The sequence below is a fragment of the Crassostrea angulata genome, chromosome 4 (genome assembly GCF_025612915.1).
Source record: "Crassostrea angulata isolate pt1a10 chromosome 4, ASM2561291v2, whole genome shotgun sequence".
Classification (NCBI taxonomy): domain Eukaryota; kingdom Metazoa; phylum Mollusca; class Bivalvia; order Ostreida; family Ostreidae; genus Magallana; species Magallana angulata.
In genome coordinates, this window is record NC_069114.1 from 3,026,874 (window position 1) to 3,048,610 (window position 21,737).

General features: G+C 30.7%; 1 pseudogene; it reads left to right on the forward strand.

Moving 5' to 3' along the window:
• Positions 1-4,743: 4,743 nt before the first annotated feature.
• On the forward strand, positions 4,744-21,328 carry LOC128180535 (uncharacterized; annotated as a pseudogene).
• The last annotated feature ends 409 nt before the right edge of the window (positions 21,329-21,737 follow it).

The window sequence follows — 21,737 nt, forward strand, 5'->3', positions numbered from 1 at the left end:
TTAAAAAAAAAACACAAACTAATGTTTGTAGAAAAAAAATTAAATAAAATTTCTGAAAAAGCACATGAATGATTTTTACAGATTGTGGTTTTGATACGTTTAAAGAAGTATTGATCATGCATTAAAACATTTGCAGCTTAGTATTGTATTGTTGTATACGAATTTTTTTCTGCTTAATGTTACTAAAATGTTAAAAAGTATGCTTTTTTTCTTAAAACGAAACCCCGAAAAAGCTTAAGAAAGCCATAAAAATTACAAAAACAGGCTGCAGGTGATTGTATTTTATCTATATACATACATGAAAAATGACAATAACAAACCGAGAACCACCTCAAAAATCCATAAAACGAAATACAAATTCAAAGCAGATCTACACGGACATCCAAATTGATAGGGGTAGAAACAGGTCCCTAGGAGAAGTAAGCAGCCTCTGCTGACCGGCCACATCTGCTGTTCGCTCAATCTTATATCGGTAAAAATGACATACCTGAAAAATGTCGTTATTTGGGAAAATATCTTGATAAGGAAAAATAGAGAAAATCCGTTGACAATTCGGTATTCAACCAATAGTCAAGAGCAGAGCAATCATTGACCTCTGGAGAACCCCAGAGGCAGGATTAGGTGTCTAGGATGAGTGAGCATCCTCTGCTGACCGGTCACACCAGCGGTGTCTTCTTTGTCGTAATAAAAAAACCTGGAAAAGTCCGTAGACAATTAGGTGATTAATTATCTTCTAACAATTAGTATGGAATACGTCAGTCAGCATGCAACCCAGTGGAAGATTGTATTTGCTGACAAGGTCGTTGAATCGGCCATAGAACTTACGGAAAGAAGACTTCAATCGAGACTATTATTAGTCCTGTTTTATCTACTTCTTTGTCAGTAGCTTGCCTCGTCATAGAAACTGTTCATATGAAGAGCATGCCTTTGCGTATCGAATTAACTGAGAGACAAAAACACCATATGTAAGTGATGAAGTTTTATTGCTACATTAGTACGGAAAGTTTACTATAGAAAAATTGAAGTCATTGCGTTTTTCATAATATTTTGTTGTTAGGTTACCATCAATTTCATTTCCTCTATATTTTTATCGAGTATTCAAAATTAAAAATTGCAATTATGATATACCAAAAACACCCCCCCCCCTCCCCCCCCCCCAAAAAAAACCCTTTATAAATGTTAATTAGCATATATATTATACGACAATAAAACCAATGTTTGGTGTAGCCAGTGGTCGGAATAAGCCAAGCTTGGGTCGTTGTTAGATATTTATTAAGACAGAATAAACCTGAAATTTTGTAATTAAACGCCACAGAATAAACACAAATGACAATACATTTAGACACAGACAAACATACATATTAGAAATTGAAACGAAACAATAATATTACAATTTAGAATGAACTTTAATTCATTACATTATTTCTTTCCGGGACAAACAATTAAGTATATTGCAATAAAGTTCTGACCCGTACATGGGCTAGGCGGAGGGTGCCAGTCCCGTGTAAGTTTTTGGCGGGGAAGGGTGCGTGCAGAGTTAGTCATGTGATCCTATTATCTAGTCTTGTCATTGTCCACGTTACAAATATTAAACTTTCATACAAAATCATTCATTCTAATCACGTATACCAATCAAACACGCTAGCGCTGTAATTATATATACACATTTTTTGTAACTGGCTACATTGGTAACAGGATAGTTGGAATTGAGCTGTAGGCCAGCTGTGTATCTAATTTTTGTAAGGTTGAGCGTAGTTTTCTATAATTTAAGAAGAGTGTGAGTGTCTTCCTTAAACATCGTCTTATGTCTTGCTTGGCAACTGTATCCTTAAGGTAACATTTGAATAAGAGATATATACTTGGTCAGTCTTATACAGGTATATCGCGTTTATGATAAGTTGAAACTGGAGAAAAAGGGAAATGTCAGAAGCTGACATTTTTTTGATTTCATGATTTATTTCCTCGATTATAATAATAGTTATATTAGGAGAAACAATATTTACAGTCTTTAATACGAAACATAGCTACATTCATAGTGTCCATGAATAATGTTTCACTTTGGATGAGTAAAATGTTATTCGAAAACTGTACACTAGCTGTTTACTGAAAGTAAAGTGTATTTTTTTTAGAAAAAGTACGTAGTATGCTATATGAGGTATGTTGTACTTTTCGGCATAACATTTCATTATGTTGACAGTTAATATCACATACCGATCATTTATTTAAAAGAAATACTTTTCGAACTGTTTACCAACAACTTTAGAATCAGAGGGCCTTCGAACTTTAATTTACCCTTGGCATGTGGCATGGAATCCTGACCCCAGTTCAGATAAATGTTTGCTAATCTGGTTCCTTGCTCTACCAATAATAACGTACAGGAACCAAGCCAGGTCATGCGCAAGCTGAATTCTCTAATTTGGGTTTTCCTCGCTTATATATTTTCCATGTGGACCTCAAGATCCATGCAATCAGTGTGTTAATACAAGCTACACAAACATTGAAGTCTAGCATGCGAAAACGTGCAAATCTCAATTGCTTCCATTTTAGTAACGGGGTGCACATTTTAATTTATTATAATAATAAATATTTACATTTTCCAGTGCCTTTTCCTGTGATAACACTACGAATCGATTTTGTACTTCAAAAGACGTAATTGGGGTGCCAGCGGGGTTTTCTTATTTATATTTAAATTGTAATCGTACAATGGCTTAAAATTATATAACTATAAGTAATAGAGAATCATTCTTTGAATATTATGAGGTGATAATTTCGGTCAGGGTGTGATTAAATCTATCATAAAGCCCTTCGGGCTTTATTTGATTTAATCACGCCCGACCAATATTATCATATTATAATACTCAAAGAGAGATTCCTTATTCCTTAAATGTATATGTGCAACTTATAATGACTTATTAAGACTGGTTGTAAGTTTTGAAAAAAAATTGAGCCAACTACATGTATATAGGGACTATAATATTAAACAAGTACCTGTGAAAAAATGACAATAACAAATCGTATAATACAATAAAGCGATACATTCAGACTCTAGCCTTAAAAAAGGGTCATTAAAAATATCCCGGCGCAGAAAAAAAGCTTGCAATATGTGGAAAGAATATTAAGTTAAAAAAAATGTTCAAAACTTATGTTCATAAAAAGTTGCATTTTGATAGAATGCACAGTAAAACACGTTAACATTTCCCTGTATGTGTGTATAGTTCGCGGGCATGTTAAGGCTTCCCGATGCGATATGTAGAAAGTCACTTGTCTGTACTTCATACGATATGACGTCATAATTAACTTTGACGTCACGATCTGCATTCCTGTCGATAGTTCTCAGGGAATGTATCTTAACGTTAAAAGTGAATTATATCAAACCAGTATAATACCGCATGTTTCCTTTATATACATGCTGTAGTTAAATCTAGACGTACAGAATTCATTCATATTAAAAACCAGTATCAAATAATCGACAGTTTTAAAGCTTCGTTTTAAGTAAAAGACTATTTATAAACTAGAGGTTTGGAGACTCTCCCTGCTATATGTAAACAACTGAATGAAGAAATTTTAATGCATGTAAAACCAGCTTGGCGCAGGTGAAAGATCAACACAATTTAAGAATATTTTACGTAAAATTGGTAGAGAATATAAGTACCAATGTGAATCGTGCTGCGGAAACCTACGGATTTACCCAAATTTTTGATTAGTAAAAATGTGCCTTATTTTGATGATTTTGTGGAATGTTTCAACAATATCTTCTATAAACGAAAAATATATTTCTTTCCCGAGCAAGAACTTCAAAGTTTATGACTTAACAAAGGATTTTTCTTAAAAATATGTATGATTTAATGTCATTAATCACCTGCGCCGATGCGTTTTAACTAGACCATTTGCAATATTATGATTCGCCTGTCACGTGATTATGAAGTACATATGACGTTACAAAAATGCATCAAATATAATGTTTAACATCGATGTCAATAAAAGTAACATAGATTTAAAGAAATACTCCCGGTAAAATTATTTTTGCCATGATTCAAATAATATCGTTTTCCAGCCGTATTTTAGCATCGGGACGCCTTAACAATGCTGCGTTTGCTTGTTCGTATATAAAATGATATTTTATTCAAATGAATCCTACCTTTTAATATTTGTACAAGAAAAGCATCATAATAACCTTTTTTTATCTTTCAAATAGATACGGAGAGCTAACGATTGAAAAAATTGTGAACGTTTGTCAAAATTATATATCTGCCATCTCATTTGTATACCTACCAAATAAAAATTAAAAAGAAAATAAAAATTAAAAAAATCATCAAAATGTATAAAAAATGATAGTCTTGTTCGTGCTGCCCATACTGACGATATGTATATATCACCGTTAGGTCCCTTTTCCATGAAAAGATAAATCTTCACGAGATATTTAGGAATGTCCAAATTAACACTTTATAGTAATTGTTCCCTTAATACGACGCAAGTACATTTTAAATCAATAATTCCTATTTTATACATATCCTATTGTATGTTACTGACAACGCAAGATTGTGTATTTCTTTTTTTTTCAAAGATGAACAAGAGCTATAACCAAGCCCGTCAAAATTAAAAAATCGTCACGTTGTCGTGTATATTGAAAAATCTATTAAAATCCAAATAATAAAAACATATTGAAAACACTCATTACAACCACAATGCATTTTGTTTGACCATCGTATACTTCCTACTTCAAAACCTTCTTTTACTACTTGTAAAGACATGTTACGCTGCTATCTGACAGGACAATTGTCGTCTGCTCTATTAGCATACCAAGTAAAAAGCGGGAATTTAAAAGTTTTTCTGAAGTCATCGAAACATCAATGAAGGAGTTTAGGAAGGCAGGAAGTCTAAAGTCAATACATGTAAGTAAAATCATACCTTTTTATCATAAAATTTTCCGAAGCCTGATTATAAATTATAACATATTTGAAAATCAATTGAAATCTTAACAGACACCGTTAACAGTAGTGTAGTGTACACAGAAAACATGTCCTTCCAATGCCGAGGTAGTCCATTCAGGTAAGGAAAACTATTTCTGTTTGTCGTATTAGTCTCGTAGACACATTTGTATACTTTTTTTAATACATTTTTAGCATTTACCCATCTCTAGTATTTATTATAACCCATTGAAAAAGAAATAGAAACAGTACACAAAGGATGAGCTTGAAACAAGGGTTTACATTTTACTTATAATCTTGCAGAAGGTGTTGCTGTATAATGTTGTTGTAGATACTGAAGTTATTTTTGAAAGATTTGGAGGATTTTATGTTTTTCCAAACATTTTGAATTTTCCATAACCTTTTTTCACCGGGTTTAATGGATTTTTCCATATATTTTGCAAGAAACAAATGTAAGTCTATTCGTGATAATATAAAATTGATTGAAAGGAAAATTGACGCACTAGAAACGGGTCCAACTGAAAAATTTAACTACGCGGAACTGAAATCACTCGAAGCTAGATTAAATTTACTTTATGATGAAAAAATAAAAGGAACAGATAAGATCAAAAGCGAGATGGATTGAAAATGGTAAAAAAAATTCCAAGTATTTTCTAAATTTAGAAAAACATCATCAATCTTTGAATGTTATTAGAGAACTAAAGTCACACACCGGTGAAACGGTAAACAAAACAAACTCTATAATAGGGGAAATGGTAAATTTCTATACAAGTCTATATTCTTCTAAAAACATTCCTAATAAAAATATTATTGAATATTTATCAAATATAGATGTTCTAGAAATAAACGCTGATGATAGAAAGATGTTAAATAAATTCCCTTCATACGAAGAATGTAAAGACGCAGTATTTCAGATGAAAAAAGATAAATCTCCTGGCTTTGATGGTATATCTAGCGAATTTTATCAAATGTTTTGGTCGAATATTGGGCCATTATTCTAAGCAGCTTTACAGGAAATATATGATCAGGAGGAATTTACAAGTACCCAAAAATTATCCATAGTATCTCTTTTGTTTAAGATGGGTGAAAGAAACCTATTAAAAATTACAGGCCGATTAGTCTCACCAACACTGACTATAAAATTATTGCATTTGTATTTGCCAAAAGATTGCAAAATGTTTTATCAAAAATAATTAATGAAAACCAAACGGCTTATGTGAAAGGGAGATATATTGGGGAAAACGCTAGGCTTATTCTAGATATTTTTGACTATTGTAATGCAGAAAATGAAGATGGTATACTAGTGTTCTTAGATTTTGAAAAAGCTTTTGATCCTGTCGAATGGAATTTTTTATTTAAAGTGTTAGAAAAATACAATGTTGGTAATAATTTTATGAAATGGGTGGAAATTTTATATAGGAATCCAACATTTAAAATGAAAAATAATGGTTGGCTATCTAAAACATGTAATATGTCACGTGGCATTAGACAGGGTTGTCCTATATCGGCACTCTTATATCTCTCTGTAGCTGAAATTTTAGCAATGAAAATTAAAATTGATCCAAACATAAAAGGTATTAACATAAACTCAAATGAAATTAAAAGTATTCAGCACGCAGACGATTTGACAATAACTGTAAGAGATGATATTTCTTTTATAAACACTATGAAAATAGTACACGAGTTCTGTGATCACGCAGGATCCAAAATAAATGGTAATAAAACGGAATTTTTATTGCTAGGTGGACTTAAAAACACACTTAGAGAAATTAATGGAATAAAAGTCGCTGAAAATACTGTAAAGTGTCTTGGTATATATATAGGGCATGACAAAGAGGAATGTTACAACAAAAACTGGATGAAAATATATAATGATATGGAAAAACTGTTTGAAGCATGGAAACGAAGAAAATTAACATTGTTTGGAAAGTCTTGCATAATTAACGCACTAGCTATATCAAAACTTATATACGTAGCGTCTATTTTATGCCTCCCAGGGAAGGAATTCTTAAAGAAAATTCAACGTCTCATATTAAATTTCGTATGGAATAAATCAGAAAGAATAAAACGCAATACTCTTATCGGCGATGTAAGAAATGGTGGTCTGGGTATCATTGATGTAGAAAGTAAACCCAAAGCTTTAAAAGCGGCCTGGTTACCAAGAATATTGAAATCAAAAGGAGTTCTGTACACTAACTGAACGGTTTTTGTAACAAATATAATAATGATGTGTTGTATGTTTTGCAATTTTCGAGTAACGTTGACAATCTAAAATTTCCACTGTTTTATAAAGAAATACTTTGTTCTCTAAATGAATGTAAAATTTCCCGATTAGATGTAATGTCAAATGTCGATATAGTACGACAGCCGATATGGAACAATTGTAATATGCGATACAAAGGAAATGCATTATTTTTTGAAAATTGGGTTAAGAGTGGCATCCTATTTGTGAAAGATATACTGGATGATAATGGAAAAATTCGAACTTTAGAAAGTTTAACCAATGTTTTGAAAGATAGATCTAATTGGTTATGTGAATATAAGACTATTATTTCTGTGTTAAAATCAGTGGTGAGAAAATATGATTTTGCAAATACAAAATTTGTGGATAAGAAAATTGGTTTAGATTTTCATTTTCAAACTGGCTATGATAACTTGCATGAAAAAAAATGTAATTTTTTTTTACAAAAATTTTATAAAGAAGTTTACAAAACCTTGCTACCAGACAAAACTATCGAAGGAGTTTGAAATTCACGATACTCAACAATGGGAAAAAATATATGTCTGTAAAATTTTAGAAGTTGAAGATAAACAATTATCTGACTTCAATTACCGACTGCTTAATAATATATTGTGTAATAATGCATATTTATGTAAATGGAAGGTAGATGTGAAACCAGAGTGCAGGATGTGTAACAAGATGGAAACAAGTTATCATTTGATTTATGAATGTAAAAATGTGCTATTGATATGGAGGTTATTAAGTGAATTTCTTTCTTTTGATGTTAAATGGAAACATATTATTATAGGTTTTTACTTAGAAAACAATAGAAAAACTGCAACATTAAATTTTTTAATATCCTTAATAGCATTGAGAATATATAAGTATAAAATGTATTGTAGATTAGAAAATATAGATGAAAACGAAGAAGGTCTTAAGACGCATATTAAATCATCTCTGTTAAATTACGCATCTGTTTTAAATTTGACGTACAAATCTAGAGCAAGTTATATCACAGATTTTGCTCGTATGTTGTAAAATATTACTATATGTAAACTTATATTATATAAAATTATACATTTATAGATAAAATATCTACTGCGAGGAAACCAGTCCTCCAGTAGCGCTGTCTATAGGGTATGTGAATGAACTGTTACGAAGAAGTGGTGATCCCTATAGACGGCATATATCTACGTTTTCTGTTAGAATTCTTCAAATTTATTTAGTAGTACTCGGATTTACATATATGAGTTTTGTGATAAACCCTTTTATTAATATTATTATTATTACCACTATTTTCTTTTTTTAAAGCAATATACATGTACCGTAAAATGTAACTTAAAAAAGAATATGTCTATCATTTCATAAAGATGTATGCATACGACCTAATTTAAATATTTTATATTATTACCAGCACATGTTCTGTGGCTACTTTTGTCAATGCTAATATTATCATTATTATCGCATCTATTATATTTTGATTGATAAAATGTTGTTTATATGTTTATTTAATGACAAGAAAAAATAAAATTTACAAAAAAAAAAAGGTTTAATGGAGGCTCATATTATTTTCATTAAGAAGCAACTGTGCACTGATGGGCACGATGGCGCCAAAGCTTATGTTTTTGGCGCAGAATATAAGAGACTTAAAGCTTTATAGGTTTCGATCTAACACTTTAGGAGCAAGATGTTCCGTGCGCTGTTTGTCTTGTTCGCCAAAGAACAGTTGTTAAAATGTTTCCAGGTGAGTATGGCAAATGAAGATAAAGATGTATGTAACACTTGTATGCTTATTCTATCTTTGTATATTGGCAATATTTTCGTTTGTCATAAAAATGAAAATATTATGTTTTGATGAAAAAAAGACAATAACAAACTTTGAACCATCTCAAATATCCATTAAAACGAAATACAAATTCAAAGCAGAGCAACACTGACCTCCAAATAGATAGAGGTAGGGTCAGGTGCCTAGGAGGATGATTAATTATCGTCTAAAAAAGGGTGTAAGATAGATAAATAGATAGAAAAAGAGTACAGTAATTGCATTTTCCTAATATTTTAAGTAAATTTTATATGTCCTAACCATAATTTTTCTTCAATGTCTTTGTAGCAAGAAAAACGTGTTACAAAGGATGGACACTAGAATACCATGGTTACCTTATGGCGGGGTGTAATAATCATCTAGCCGGAACCACCTACACCTGTGTTGATAGTCATCCAGACACCTTGCAGGGTGGTTCTACCTACAAGGGTGGTAAACTCTTCTATCCTGATGAGGCTCATTGTGGTTCCTTGAAATGTCCTCCTTTTGTTGCAGGGGGAGAACTTGTGTGTGCCGTTTGTTCAAAAGAATAAAATGTTGAATTTTGAAAAAATCACACGAATGATTTCACGGATTTTTGTTTTGATATGTTTAAGGGATGTAATTTGTCATGCATTGAAGAACTGACAGCTTAGTATTGTATATAGTTGTATAGGGAAATATTTGTCTGGTAAATGTTCCTTAAGTGTTAAAAATATAATTTTTCTTTAAACAGAACTTCTGTAAGGGCTTAAAAACGCTACAAAATTACAAAAACAGGTTGCAGACGATTTCATTTTATTCGTATATACACAGGTAAATTTTTTGAGCAATCAAAATAAAAAATAGCAATTATGATACCAAAAAGCAGAAAACACTCAAAACAATTTATTCATGATAATAAAAATATTGATACGATAATTAAACCAATTTCTGCCAACAGGAGAGTTTGTACTGAGCTGTATGTGATCCGTGTATTTTAATAATGGCTAGCTAACATTGGCACAATTATTTTGCTAACTTTTGTACGATTGAGTGGGTTTTTCTTTAATTAAGGACGAGTGTGAATGTCTTCTCTAATCATCTTTAGATTCTAGAGTGTACATATGTATGTCTTGCTTGGAAACCGTATCCTTAAGAGTAACGTTTGAAGTAGGAATGTATATGTACACTAGGTCAGTCGTATATAGATATAGGTATATCACGTAAATGGTGAGTTTTAGCAAGTTTGGAGGTAAAGGAAATATCAGAAGCATGAATTTGGGTTCATCATTAATTTCCGAGATAAGAAAAAAAAAACAATTTGAAATTCATAATAAACTTATGATCAAATTTTCATGGGGTTATAAAATGTTTTGATTTTTATTTAAACAAACTCAAGACGCAATACTTGTGAATAATAACTGTGTATTTTCCGTATGAATATTAGGCTGATGTTCAAGACAATTAGCGGTTGTATTTTTAGCCGGGCTCACTGCGTTAGCAATGAATAAGCTACAGTTACTGTGCAAGGTACCAGATGTTGACTGGACAACCGCACAAAAATGTACATGTAGTTCCAACTTAAAAGAGAACGAAGAATGTATAGCATGAATCTTGGTCATTTAAGTTTACAGCAGATAAATTTGAACATCACATGTTACTCAACTTTTCTGTAATTTTATAAATACTTTCTAATAAAATAAATTCAGTTAATTCATTAATGATGACTCAATGTGTCTATTTAGTCTATAATAATGCCATAGCATAAAAAGTTTTTCAATCCATACCAATTGAGCCTGTACTTTGATATCTGTACTTTGAGTACTTGAATTTTGTGAATTATTTTTAGAATAGGTACATGTTTGTTTGCAGAATTTAATGTTTGCGGTGTCTTTCTGATTTATTATTTTATCATGCAGTGAACTTCGCTTATTGTAATAGTTATCTTGTCAGGAAAAACAGATAATATTTACAGTCTTTATTACCAAACCTAGCTAAATTTATTTTGTTTATGTATAATATTTGATGTCCGCTCATTCACATTATGTGTCCTATCAATTCTTTTTCTATGCATGCTGTTTTTTCCTACTAGAATTGATGATTTCTTCTTAAAACTTGTCTTTGAAAACGGTTATTTTTAAACATATCAAACCAAGAAACGTTCAAGTTTAGGAATTTGATGCATTCAATTATTCAAACAGAAATAAACATCAATAAATGTATAAAGCAATGCCACCTGAGGATTGCATAGGTAAAATACCAAAAAAAAACACGTGCAGTAAGTGACGATTCCTGTTCAGCCAGCACTGCCATTAAATTAATAGTGATTTGTAATAAAATAGAGTGTTTATATAGACTATATATTCATGGGGGTCTAGAACATGAACACGTGAAATTTAAAATGTTTCCATTATTTTAAGCGGGTTGCACATTTTAAGTTATTATGTTGTAAGTTTGGAAAAAAAACACAAAAAAAAACAACGTAAAAATGAGACCACAAATAGGGAACATTAATATTAAACAAGTGCATGTATTACACAATAAAGCATTGCATTTTATCTCTGCTATGTTACCTAACAGGGGTGTTATAATAAGCCATTTTAATGTATTTTTGAATTTCAAATTATAGCAATTGAGAGATAAAAACGGCATTTTGCAAAAACTAGCCCTGCGCAGAAAAACATTTGGAAATATGTGGAAAGAATATTAATCTTATATGTTGTCACTTAAGTTTTCAAAAGTATTGTTCCTAAAAAGTTAGTTTTTTAAAATGGAAAACAAATTTAGAATACGTTAAATGTTTCCGTATGTATGTATAGCTTGCTTATTTGTTATAGAAATAATGACATTTCATCTAAATGAATCTGACTTTTAAAGATATGAACCAGAAAAGCATCATGATTACTTCTTGTTTTAAATTGATAGGGAGAGCAAATTACAGTTAGATTGGAAACAAAAATGTGAAACCATATTAACAATTATATATCAACAATCTCATAAGTTGAATGCATTTACATAAAAAACAACCCCAAAACATAATTATTAGAATGCATCTAAAATGATAACCAGGTTCATGTTGCTCATATTGATGATACAACATTTTTTGAATGTGAACCCCTTTTTAATTTTAGGAATGTCAAAATTAACCCTTTATAGCAATTGATTGTTTTACGATGCAAGTCTGACATTTTGTCGATAAATTCCATAAATTAATGTTATATACATACCCTATTGTATGTCATTAACAACGCAATATTGTATATGACTTTTTTTGAAAAGATAACTAAGAACGATAACCAAGCCTGTCAAAATTTAAAAATCGATATGTTGCTTTATACATTAAAAAATCAAATCCAAATGATTAAAACATACTGCAAAACACTCATTACAATTTTAATGGGTTTTTTTTTAAGATCGTATACTACCTACTACAAATTCATTAAGTATGTGGCAAATTAATTTCTTTAAAATGTTTTACATTCCTTGTAAATTTCACCTTCCAAATTACTGCTTACTGCTTGACTCATTATTTATCTGTCATACTAACTTACTTTGCCCGACACGTTTAAATTATCTTTTATTTGAATAAAAACAAGTCTGAAAACGATTGTGATTTAAGAAAAATTCATTGAAAACAAATGTGATTTTAAGTAAACCGCAACGTGAAGTGTTCTGTGACCTACATAAAAACATATCAATTTTTGTCGTTTTTATACCAGTTGTGTCATAGAAAGGAAGACTATTGAACAGCGTGCATTCTAGAATTCCTTTCATGATAAATAATCATTTGGGTTAATTCACACGTTTTTACAATTAGGGAACCGCGATATTACTATCAGCATGGGAGTATTAAGTTTCAGATTTCAATTTAATCATGATATTGCGTGACAATTGAGAAAATGTTTACATGTATGTTTAACTTTTCAAATCATATATATATAGGAAGTAAGGTAATTCATTTTGTTAAATAAACACCTTTCCTGTTACAACGTTGTATGTATTGTATGATTTTTGCTGATAAAATACAACAAAAGATAAATTTTACCGTTATATTTATTTAAACAGACTAATTTGCATTACCAAACAAATAATAGTTTGTCTTGTTGCAATACAAGTACAGTACTGATGGTCGATCTTTAATATGTTCATAGAATGTCTCTTTTATAATTGTCACTTGTTTACAATTCGACTCAAGACAATGGAAGTCCTAATGCTGTTGTTCCTTGTGTCTGCTACATAAGCTGAGACGAACACCGGAAGTTGTAAAGACATGTTACATGGTTATCTGACCGGACAATTGTCGTCTGCTCTAGGGGCATACCAAGTAGAAGCTTTGAGGCGAGAATTCAAAAGTTTTACTGAAGTCATCGAAACATCAATGAAGGAGTTTAAGGAAAGCATGAAGTCTAAAGTAAATACAAGTTAGTAAGATTGTACTTTGTATCCTAACATTTGCAGAACCTGTTTATGATTATAACATATTTTAAAATTAATTGTCATTTTTACATACACCGGTAACAGTAGTGTTGTTTACACCAGATGGGGAAAGAAAACGTGCCCCTCCAATGCCGAGCAAGTCTACTCAGGTAAGGAAAAATATTTTTGTTTTTCGTAAATCATTATTAGTCTCGTAGATACTTTTAGATACCTTATTTTGTACATTTTTATCATATACCCATCTCAAGTATTTATTATAATTCATTGAAAAAGCAATAAAAAGAATCCAAAAAAGGTGAGTTTGAAACAAGAGTTCACATTTTACTTAATATCTAGCAGAATTAATGTTTTGCTGTAAAATGTTATTGTTGATATAGGAGTTATTTTTGAAAGCAACATTTCGTTCGGATGATTCATTAATTTTCCAAACTGCTATTTTAAATTTTTTCTTAACTGTTTGCGCAGGGTTTACTGGAGGCTCTCATTATACACACAAAGGAGCTGCGGTAGAAACTCTTTGTTTACCGAGAAATCCGGAGTGGGGGAGGTACACTGATGGGCACGATGGAGCCAAGGCTTATGTTTTTGGCGCAGAATATGAGACTTCTAGCTTTATTGGTTTCGATCAAACACTTCAAGAGCACGATGTTCCTTGCGCTGTTTGTCTTGTTCGCCAAAGAACAGTTGTAAAGATGTTTCCAGGTGAGTGTTGCAAATATTAAAGAAAGAGGTATGTTACACGTGTATGCTTATTCTATATATGCATATTGGCAGTTTTTCTCATAAAAATCAAAATATTATGTTTTGATATCATACAATTTAGATAAAAACAAAAAATAAAAAGAAGAAAAAGAGTGTTTGTTATTTTAAGTTTTTTTATTTGTTTATTTGAAACAATATAATAATTTTCTAAATTTATTTTTACAATGTAATGCATATATCTGGATTATAATATTCGTTGCTTGCATTTAGATAGTTCGATTCAGGAAACATATTTTATGAGGATATATTACCATTGTAGCAAGAAAAACGTGTTACAAAGAATGGACGCTGGAGTATCAGGGCTACCTTATGGCGGGGTATCACGACCACGCAGCTGGAACAGCATGCACGTGTATTGACAGTCATCCAGATAACTTACATGGTGGCGCTACAAAAAAAGATGGAAAACTGTTTTACCTGGTAGAGGCTTATTGTGGGTCCTTGAAGTGTCCACCTTATGTTGCAGGAAGAGAACTTGTGTGTGCTGTTTGTTCAAAAAATTAAAACAAAATGACTTTTTTTGAAAAAAACTAACGTTTTCAATCTTTTATATTTTTGTTTTGATTTTCTGGGAAATTTTGCTTCTGCTTTGTTTTAAAACAATACCGGCTATGATTTTTTGTTGTATGTATGAAACGTTTTCCATAAAATTTTTACAACGTTAAAACCTGCATTTCTTGGCTTAAATAAATCATTAAAGAAAATTGCAAATACTGAATGTTTTGACCTATACTCTCGATAGTTCGAAAGCTAGTTAAACAATTTTGAAACATTCAAATAGACGTGAAAAAAATGTCATGTATTTAAGTTTATAGAAGTCAATTCGGTTTCAAAGAAAAACATGATACTAGAAAACCGTCTAGAAATATAACAACATACTGACGTGTAAAAAACAATCTTTGTAAACAGTCGATTGAGAAATGTGTTTGTGAATTGCCAACATTAATAACAAGCAGCACTTATTCACACAAACTATTTTTGCGTTATAGCAGGATTTAGGACGAGTTTAGAATTCTTCGACAACATCTTTAGATAGTGTCTGTTTGGAACTTTATTTTAATAGTAAAGATACATAAAAGAAAGAAAGACAATTTTTATTCTTAGAATTGTTTTTTTTAAACTAAGCTAATCGAAGTGAAAAGGAATGAATAAATTTAAAGAGAAAAAAGGAAAGAAGAAAAAAAGAATCCTGAAATGGTTAAAATATATCTTAATCCGACGAATACAATTGAAACAAGCATTCTGAGAGTATTGCATAAGCAATACACGTCCCTTACCGGTTCGTAGAAATTTGTGAAAACAATGCACTGCTATGCAGAACATAATTTCTTACCGTCTTCTATACCCCGATTAAGCAGACTAACCCGATAACGAACACGATTATAATAATACAAAATACCCGGTCGATTAAATTTATAACACAATGCTTGACACTATTTTACAGAACTTATTTGTTAGAAACAATAAAATGAAAGGTCCACACCGAGCTCGATAACGAACCCAAACATTAAAGAATTGGAATATAAAAAAAATAATTTTCTCGAAAATATGTCAACCAGACGCTACAAAAGTGTAAACTTGATCTGTAGTTTGACATTTTGAAGCTGTTCAGCAAATTTCATATTATTCCTCAAACGCATAAAGGAAAAAAGTGTGGAAAACTGAAGTGGGACTGACAGACGGACAGACGGACGGACAAACGGACTGACGGATGCAGAGGAAAGCTATAGTCCCCTCCGGTGAAAACCGGTAGGTGACTAATAATCTATGAATACTGTACTGATAACGATCAATGAAGAGGCAACTTGTTGCTAATGCACATCTTTATTCAATCATTGAAAAAGCTTATATAATCTGATGTAACAACATGTGATGTGACTTGATGTGATTAACAACTTAGAAATTTTCTCTCATAGAAACGAACATAGCGAACGTGGTAGATGGTATTAAGCACACGGACAAGGAAAAATCTTATCTCGTGTATCGACGAAATTCTTAAAACAAAACCAAATTCGGAAATCCGAAATATTTTAAAAATCAAATCTCAGTCCGGAAAAATTGTGTATAATGTTAAATTAGCTATAACAAATAATTCAAATAAAATAGAACCGTCTTATTTTTAGATGAGGTTTGCAGCTACAGGGAGATAACATTGTGATGTAACACCAGCAACCTTTTATTTCAATAATGACATTAAGATTTATTTGACGTAATCATTGATTTTAGTTGTTTATTTCGCTGGGTTTTGCTATTTACATGTACCGTAAAAAGTAAACGGTCACAAGTATTTTATCAGTTTTCCCAAAAAAATCAAATATGTCTAATATATTTTTATTAAAAAGTAAAATGTCCCGTTTGTTATGTAATACTCATAACATAAGTAGAAATTAAATGTATTCCTTATTATTTAATTTTCTACAACTATCTTCAGAATTAAGTTCATAATTTAATAAATGACGTTATTTTGTACAAAATTTAAATGAAAAGTGATGCAGACTAGTTTGTTTTAAACGGTCAGCGTATTGTGACGCAGAGAAATTATGTAATATATATATAGATAAATTTGTTAAGCCAATCAAGTAAGTCATTATAACCAGAATAAAATTATTTACAATATCGATCTATGCTCGTTACCTTGTAATCTTGTGGATTTAAAAACAAGTTAAATAGTCAAATAAATGTGTATTTAAATTATGCAATAATCTGAAGTCAATGGAAATATCTTTCATTTGAACAAAATTTGCTACCAAATTAAAAGTGTGCAATTTTTTCTTTCATCAGAGTATGTTTTTAACTTATCAACTTTTAATATGAGTAGGTCTTTCTCCACTTCCAGTCGTCACTGGAAGTGATTCCAAAATTTCGAATTCTAATTTCGAATTTTTAAAGCATATACGTTTTGTAGACATGTTTGTACTGAATACAAAACTTAAAACCGTTTTAAAATCGGACAACGCATTGCTGAGATATTGTAGTTTAAAAAGACTTTTTCCGGAAATCTCAATATTGCAATGTAGGTCCAAAAATTAGTTTTAAAAGGAAGTTGATATAGTAGCTCGTACCAAATGTCAACATTTTGATTTAACCCTATCATTCATTCATAATCAAATGGAAGACCCACTCGTTGCTCGCAACGAGATCGTGTCTAGTTTGATTAATTTTTCTTCTGATTGATCGAACATTGTTTGAATTATTGACTTATTTATTTTGATAAATTGATTTTTTGTTGTTCATTGATGATCTAACAATAAAACTACCCAAACGGCAATGTTGATCATTTAATTTACTTAAATGGCATCTTACATACAAATTAATGTTACTGATGTATTGATTGAACAACACAACACCATGCCAGATATTGCTCATACGGTGTTGTTGATCTGTTCAATTGAAATAACCCAAATTTGAAGTGCTATGAAGCAAAGCAAATGAAAATAAAAATTCTAGTATTTGCTATTTAGGAATTATAAAAGTCAATAGCAGAAATTTATGGAAATTGTAAACCAAATATTCTTTGAAGTTGCAGTGTTTATAATTGTTTTCCACGAAAGCAATTATTGCTCACCTATCCACACTAAGATGTGACGACATATGTACATTCCCTCTTGATTTATTTTTACCCCTTTGCTTTGAGTGAAACTAGAAATCATAGTTCAGACTCTATGCATAAATTTTCAAGTATTTGTGAATTGTTAAATGTCTTTTCATTTATATATGCTCTGAATTTAAGTATTGTTTTATCTATAACTAGTATAATATGTTAACAAAAAACATTCATCTATAAAGATATGAGTTAAGAACTGTTCAGATATTTGAATAAAATTAGAATATATATAATAGACAAAGACGAATATAGGGAAGTCTGCTGAGGCCAGCTAAGAAGTAAAAACGCCCAGAAAGCTTATTCGAGATTAAAGATTCGAAATACGAGGTTCGATAAACGAAATTGGAGATTCGAAATAGGAGATACCTTACATTAACCAATAAAGAGTAATGCAAGGGTAACTTAGAATAGCGGTAAGCAAAACTATTAACAAATGAACAGGATACAATAAATAGTTATGGGTTATGAACAAATAGTATTAGTGACAACATGTTTAAAAAACACTACAATATAAGAATTTTAAATGTATATCTGAAAAAAGAAAACCCATATCATTAGCTCACATTGACGATACAACATTACTTAAATGCTTTTTCCATAAAACACATGTGATGAAAAGCTACACCGCAATTTAAAGTATTATGTGACCGACAGCAATAAAAATCAATATTTGTTGATATTCAGTATCAGTTCATTCATAAAAATGCATATAGTAGACTGTAATATTCATTTGCAAATGTTTTTTTTTCCTTTTGTGAAATTTTAGAATACATGTAGCTAACTTTTTGATGACGTCACAATGATTACTGATACCTTATCGCTCGACGGTTTCATTATCGTAAGCAATAAAAACACGGTTAATTAATAAGTCCAAACGGATGCTTTTTATTCATTTTTTTCAAACGAAAATATAGGTAATAAATAGCATTGTCATTTAGTTCACTGGGATAAGAATTTAGTTGATACTAATCCTCTTACAAGCCCTTCAGTCTTTACAGAATTTGATCAATTGACCAATCAAGTTCATATCCTGGTGAAGTTTTAAACTGATATTTATTTCTGAATTTTAGATTTGTGCGTAAGTTTAAAATCCATTTAAAGGGAATTGAAATTAAGCATTATGACAACATCAATAAGAGTTCTGTTATAATTGCACATAAAAAAAAAGAAACCTGACGAGCGAAAGTTTTAGCTTTTCAAGATCTGAGGACTGTATCTAAAACTTTATTATATTGGACATACTAAATGTACAGGTACATGTACATAAATGTATACATGTAAGTTTGAATAAATTAAAGTTTAACACTTAATATAATAATTGAATTTACTCTATATGCACGTGTCGTTCTAAACTGTTTTTAACGACTACAATGTAATCAACATTTTGTTTTTATTAATTTTTCTTCTTTCAAACAGTATTAAAAAATTCACCAGGTTTTAAAAGTGTTCTAGAGCGCAAATGTTTGTAAAAATTAATATAAAAACCAATTAATTTTAAAATTTCTGAAAACGTTTTGTTATATTTGTCAAAACTTATCTATCAACTTAAATTACCGCGTGCTTACATAGAAAGATAAAATAATATCATTAAATAGCTGGTATTGTTATTTTTTATTTTTAATTTTGAGCAAACGAAGATATGAAATAATTAACTTTTTACAATGATTTCGATCACGAAATTTGCAGCAACATACTAACCTACATTTCGATTTTAGTGTCTCATTTCAATTAAATAAAGATATTTCGTGAAAAGTGAGAAAAATTTTAACAACTTTATCTTATTATCATATAAATATAAGGTGCCGAACAAACGATAGACAACACTTCTGCCAATACGTTTTAAAGGTAATCCTTGCATATATTAAATTCATTATGTTCATGAAACGCAAGGAAACATAGATTTTACTGTTCCGTGAAGTGGAAAGACAAGTATACTTTTTGAATATATTTGTTCGCATTAGAACTACATATAGCCCAATTAAATTTTTAACATGTATAATAAAACAATTTCTTTCATTTGACCCGGTTTTAATTTTTAACTAGGACAATGGACATCCTTATGTTGTTATTGCTCGTTGCTGCTACACAAGCTGAGACAAACGCCGGAAGTTGTAAAGACATGTTACAGGGTTATATAACTGGACAATTATCGTCTGCTCTAGGAGCATACCAAGTAGAGGCTTTGAGGCGGGAATTCAAAAGTTTTACTAACGTCATCGAAAAATCCATGAAGGAGTTTAAAGAAAACATGAAGTCTAAAGTAAATACACGTAAGTAAAATATTAATCTTCATTATATCATTTTCAGGAGCGTTAATATAATTATAAAAAATCCTAAGTTATTGGCATTTTTACAGACCCCGGTAACAGTAGTGTAGTTTACACCAGATGGGGAAAGAAAGCATGTCCCTCCAATGCCGAGTTAGTCTATTCAGGTAATAAAAAATATTATTGTGTATTGTAAATAATTCTCTTCTTGTTGCCATTTTCATTTATCTATCTCCAGCATTGAATTATTTTTAGTTTTATAATGATCAATTGAAAAAGTCATAGAAAGAGTACACGAAATGTTAGTGTAAAGCAATACTCCATATCTAAATACTTGTTATTATTAAGTTGAATTTCATGCCATGCAATTTCGAATTTTGTTAGAGATATAGGAAGGTGTTTTAAAAACAACATTTCATTTATAAGGTTTATTGATTTTCCAAACTGCTATTTTTAATTTTCCATAAATTCTTACGCAGGGTTTACTGGAGGCTCTCATTATACGCACAAGGGAGCCGCTGTTGAACCTCTTTGCTTGCCGCGGGATCCAGAATGGGGACTGTACAGTGATGGACACAATGGGGCTAAAGCTTACGTTTATGGCGGAGAATATGAAACTTATACTTTTACAGGTTATATTAAAACAGTTAATGAGCACGATGTTCCGTGCGCTGTTTGTCTTGTTCGCCAAAGAAGAGTTGTTAAGATGTTTCCAGGTTAGTATGACAAATAAAGATAAAGATGTTTGTGTTACGTGTATACTTATTCTTTATTTGAAATATATTCTTTTTTGCAATATTTTTTTCAGTCATAAAAAAATGTGTTTTGGTAGCATGTATTTTAAATAAAAGGAATAAAAGTAGAAAAGAAGTTAATAATAGTTGAACGAGCGAAGTTTTATTTATAAAGACAACAAAATCAAATAATGCACTTTATAAATATTGAGATTTTTTTTTAATCTAATTTCAGGTAAAATTGCAAATGTTTAGACTATAACATTCTTTGCTTTTATTCTTTAATGAGTATTCATTTTCATTGAAGCAAGAATAACGTGTTACAAAGGATGGACGCTGGAATATGATGGCTACCTTATGGCGGGGCACCCTACCCAGGCAGCTGGAACATCCTACACGTGTATTGACAGTCATCCAGACACCATACAAGGCGGCGCTGCCAATAAAGATGGTAAACTGTTTTACCTGGTAGAGGCCCGTTGTGGTTCCTTGAAGTGTCCACCGTATGTGTCCACCTTATGTAGCAGGTAGAGAATTTGTGTGTGCTGTTTGTTCAAAAAGACTAAAACATAATAAATGTTTTCAAAACTAATGTTTTCAATCATTCAAACTAATTTTGGTTGTATATAGGGAGTTTTAGTTTTTCTTTAATTTGAAAAATACGGCAACATTTTTCAATTTTATGTGTAAAACTTTCCCCATAATTTTTTACAACGTTAAAAAATCTTTTCTTTGTCAAGAAGATCGTTATTATTGATTGTTTGGATCAACTCTTTTGTTTGCTCAAAAACGTGTTATTTTAAAAGAAATATATATCCAAATACTTGGAAAACAAAATAGTCGTCTAATTAAGTTTATAAAAGTTAATTCTTTTTCAAAACAAAACATTATCCTAGAAAATCTTGTAGAAATCTAATCACGTTATTTTATACGTGTAAAAAGTTCCTTATTGAAAAGTGTTTTTGTGACATGAGTTGGAAATCTAAATAGCAACCAGCACA